We start from the raw sequence: 5,153 nt of genomic DNA on the forward strand, positions 1-5,153 counted from the left end.
ATCAGAACACAAAAAATATGCGATACATAGCAAAAGATAGGCACAACGTGGGAAATGTGCACTAATTTATACAACCTAGCCAATAAAGATCTATAACGCGCAAAAAAATTAACCAATAGCATAAACAAAATGTATAAGTCCACTTCAAACTTACGTCGTGAATTAATAGATGGAATAAGTTTAATAGCCAAATCCTTATTTGGAACGATGGATGCCGACGACGAAAAGATTATAAACGAACAATTACATCTATTACAAAACAAAGAGGAAACGATACAACACGCAATAAAAAATCAGTTACAAATTCTAAACGAAACTATAGGACACTTAGGTAACTTAGAAGAAACATTAGACAATAATTTCAAAATAGTATGGAATAATATGAATCAATTTTATAGAGCAGAAGCAGAAATCTACAAAAAAGAACAAATTACTGAACACGCAGTAATAAACGACTTAACGAAAGACATTAATGACATAATATCATACATAGATAACAACAAGTTGGAAAGATTACTACCCCAACTTACACCCATTGAAAATATAATCGCACAACTTAAGGAATCAACAATACACTTATCTAAAAACATATATTCACACCTGCCATGGAGTACTGGCTAGAAATAGAAAAATTCATTGAAATCAGCGCATACTACAACAACAAAACGATTTACACAATTTTGAAAATTTCTCTAATAACATATCCCACCTACACAATTATTAACACTATACTCCCAATACACAAAATAAACAACACGTTCATGTTCACAGAAACAACATACTCTAAATTCGCGATAGATACAGAATCAAATACTTACCTTACATTACACGAAAGCGAATTATTAGAATGTATTCACATAAAAAATCACTACACGTGTGGACAAGAAAACACAATTTATAAAATTCACCAAACAACACCGTGCGAAATCCAAACGTATACAAACACAAGAAATAAAGAAATATGTAAAACAAAATATATCACCGCCGAAAACACAATTTTAATTCCTTTAAAAGGAAAAAACGCATGGTTATACTTAACACACAACACACAACAATTACGTATATATGAATAACAAATACCAAAACAAGATAACAAAAACGGGAATAATTACACTTAGACGACAATGTAAATTAACCATAGAAAACACTATAATACAATCACAGGGAATAATATCAAATAACATATTAGAAATATATATATATATCAAACTATAACCTGACAATTACACTGGAAAACACGGTAGAAAATATAATTACAACACCAAACATAAATTTAACGAAAATATCGCAAAATTCGTCCGAACTACTACAACTAAAAGCAACTATCCGATATACAAGAGAATCTAGACCAAAACCCATGGCCAAACCACATAAAAATAATTTACACCACTGCGCCCAGGGTGACAGTATTTATAATTTTAATTGTAATAATAATGATAATAGTAAGAAAAAAAAAGAAGAAAACACAACCCCTTCTCACACCACTACCTAGTACCGAAAACAATGTAAAAACACGTTCTAAACCGATAATACCCTGCGCTAGCACGCAGGCACAGCTTATACGCATAAGGTATAAATAGTACACGATTATAACCACATTTATATACGGGAAAACAAATGTAGTAACACAAATACGGTATAAGAAATTATAAATACAAATGATTGTAACCATAATTGTAAGCGGGGAAAAATGTACATAGAATAAGATTGCGAAAACCTCGCTAGGCACTCCGTTTTCTTTTCCCAAGAGGAGAGGGATGTTATAATCGCGAACAGTATTAGCGCCGTGGGAACACTTCAGGAGGAACCGTTTCGACTGCGCTACAACGAGGAAGCGGATGTGCAACTGCTGCGCTAAGCATCACCTTGCACATTCCGCATTTCGGACTTCGAGCCGAACTATACCAAATAATTACCAAATATGGTAATCTCCTTGTGGCCAGGCACCCCCTCCGACAAGACTACACAATATTATAAAAGAGCGGAGAAGACCGCCCGCCATAGACTTAACATCTCGGTCTCTCGCCCGCGACATACGCAACCGACACGCGGTTTGCACATTACCATAAAAGTTTCGGGAATAGTAATTAAAACACGTCTATACTATAGTACCATTTATAATAAAGTCTTTTATATAAAGTACACTTAGCTGCTACTGACTTTTGCTACAATCCTACCCACCGCCACACACTCTGCCGCGCCCGCATCACCGATTCCGAACTCTCTTCGCGTTCCGGCAACACGGAGCACAGTATGCTCCTTAAATAGGATGGGCCTCAAGGTGGCCCCCTTGAAGACAGAACTCATGTTCATGCATGATGGGTCCAGAGAGGAGCCACCTAGGGCCTGGGTCCGGATAGACGACATCTCCGTGACAAGTTCTACGATAAAATATCTGGGACTCGTCTTAGATGGCATATGGGTGTTCCAGAAGCACTTTGAGCTTCTGGCCCCCAAGTTGGGCAGGGTGGCGAACATGTTGGGTAGCCTCCTGCCCAACCTCGGCGGCCCTAAAAGGAAGGCGAGGAGGCTGTATGCCGGCGTTGTCCACTCCATGGCTCTTTACGGGGCCCCGGTCTGGGCGAGCGAGATGGCAACCAACCAGCGCATCACGGCACTGGGACACCGTGCTCAACGGTGGATCGTCATCCGTCTCGTCCGGGCTTACAGGACAGCGTCACATATGGCCGCCACGGTCCTGGCCGGTCTTTCCCCGCTGGGGTTCCTTCCGCAAATGCACATCGAAAACTATCGGCGTGTCAAGGAGCTTTGGAGTGGGGGAAACCACGAACATCTGGCCAGGGCAATTGGAATAGCGCGTATACAGGCTCGTCAACGCCTCCTCCTAAGGTAGAGCATTCACCTGGAGGGGACGACGGGACTGTCGGGACGGAGGATCGTCGAGGCCATTCGGCCCTGTCTACAGCAATTCCGGACGGGACCGGATCTGGCCCATAATGCCCCGTTTGGGGGATTAATATGACAGGACGAGAAGACCCACATCCGGTCACGGAGGATTTGGTGGAACGGACCGAGGGGAAGTCCTCTCCCAGCCCGAGAGTGGGGACGGGTTAGACAGACTCGCCTGGCGGCCGAGGGCGTCCCGGAAGTTATGCGCGAGCTGTTCCCGGGGCGCCCTCTTGATGGCCGCAAGGGGCCCGGCAGAGGTTTTAGTGGATAGGCCTCTTCCCCGGTTTTGTCGGAAGGGTAAGAGGCCCACACTACCCTTGGGGAAGTCCCGTATTCCTCGGAGGTGTGCGTAATGCATTTCCTCTGTCTTAACAAAAAAAAAGATATACATGGAAAAGATTATTTATTTAATTATATTAATAAATCTTTTTGTAAATGAAATTTTAAAATTTTTTAATAATTATTGTAATAATTTGAAAAACCTATATAAAGAAATATTATCTTTATAAATTTAATTTTAATTTAACGTTATCAATTTTTATTACTTTTTGATTGTAATGAAAGTTTATAAATTTTCAAATTAGTAGATAATTTGTTCTCTTATTTGTTGTCTTATTTTTCTTTTTTCTTTATCAATCACGTAATGATAAACAAAGGTTGTGAAGCTTGTGCTGACATGTCATTCTTTAACGATTCTGTATTATTTGAGAAAATTATTAGAAAATTTTTGGTCATGTCGCTCGTAATCACTCACGTTTTTATTATATTTTTATTTATGTATCCTTTTTTTTTTTTTTTTGAGGCAGAGGAAATGCATTACGCACACCCCCGGGAAATCGGGACTTTCCCAGGGGTAGTGTGGGACTCTCCCCCTCCGGTGCTAACGGCCGGAAGGGGCCTACCCACTAAAACCTCTGCCGGGCCCCATGCGGCTGTTGCGAGGGCGTCCCGGGAACCGCTTGCGCATTACTTCCGGGACACCCTCAGCCGCGGGGCGGGGAAAAACCTAAACCCCGCCCCTTCCCGGGCCGGGAGAGGTATTTCCCTCCCGGCCCACTGTTCCTGTCCTCTATGACCGGACGTGGGCCCCCCCCGTCCGGTCACACCTCACCTTGGAGGGGCGTTATTGCCCGGGTCCGGTCCCGTCCGGACCCGGCCCGCCCCTACGCTCCCGACCGAGTTTGCTGGGGGGCGGAGGGGTTTAATTCCCCTCCGCCCCTCCCGGTCAGGGAGGCATGTATGCATGTGTGTGTGTATGTGTGTATGTGTGTGCTCTGTAAATTATACTCATTTTATGCAACTTCTATTCTTATTATTTATTTTTTTAGTAAGTACTGCAATATCGAACGACTAGCGGGGGGCTGCGCCCCCCGCATCACCCTCAAACTAACCTAACCTAACCTAACTGTCAGTCATTGTTTATTAAGTGTTCAACTTTTATGTTAATATGATGATAGGTTGGTTTAGGTTAGTTTGGAGGGGGGTGCGGAGGGCGCAGCCTCCCGTTAGTTGTTCGATATTGCAGTTATTATTCGATATTGCTCGTTAACTGTACACAGTATCGTTTTTGCATATACAATGTCCAAAAATTATACTCATTTTATGCAACTTCTTTTGTTAATAACTTTTTAACGAACAACGAGCGACGGCTAAAACCTTCTGAGAGTCACTGAGGGTGACCTCTACAACATATGTCAAGGTCAAGGTCATTGGAACTGACTCCCCTATACCCGATAATTACTACCTTTTTTCTTAGTGCTTTTGTTGACGATCTAAAATGGGATTAAATTAATTGCAATTTTAATCCCATTTTTTATATTTCCAGTGCTTCCAAAAATTTCAATTCTCATTCAGTTAATTAAAACTTGGTATTGTCAATTTAATTAATGAAAAGAGATGCTCTTATAAAAGTTCCATACCGGACAGAGAAAATCACGAAATATTTATGTATTGCATGTTCTTCTGAAATGTCCTATTATTTTTTCGCACCATTTAAAAAACTGTAACGGCCTTGCGTTACGTGCGGGATAGTCTTAGCCGGTGTGGTCCGGGTTTCGTGTGTGAAATGAAAACCAGTGGTATAGGTGATAATAATGTGTAACTATATTCTAATTTCGTAGCTATTTACAATTATTTACAGGCGACGTTACGCCGCTGGCGCGTGGTCGCGTTTTTGCTCTCGTCGTGAGCCGTTGTTGTCGTCTCGTGATCAGCTGCGAGCGTCGAGGCGCGCGAGCGTCCGG

The sequence above is a fragment of the Odontomachus brunneus genome, unplaced genomic scaffold (assembly GCF_010583005.1).
Source record: "Odontomachus brunneus isolate Ranch 3 - 2012 unplaced genomic scaffold, Obru_v1 Obru_scaffold_155, whole genome shotgun sequence".
Lineage (NCBI taxonomy): Eukaryota > Metazoa > Arthropoda > Insecta > Hymenoptera > Formicidae > Odontomachus > Odontomachus brunneus.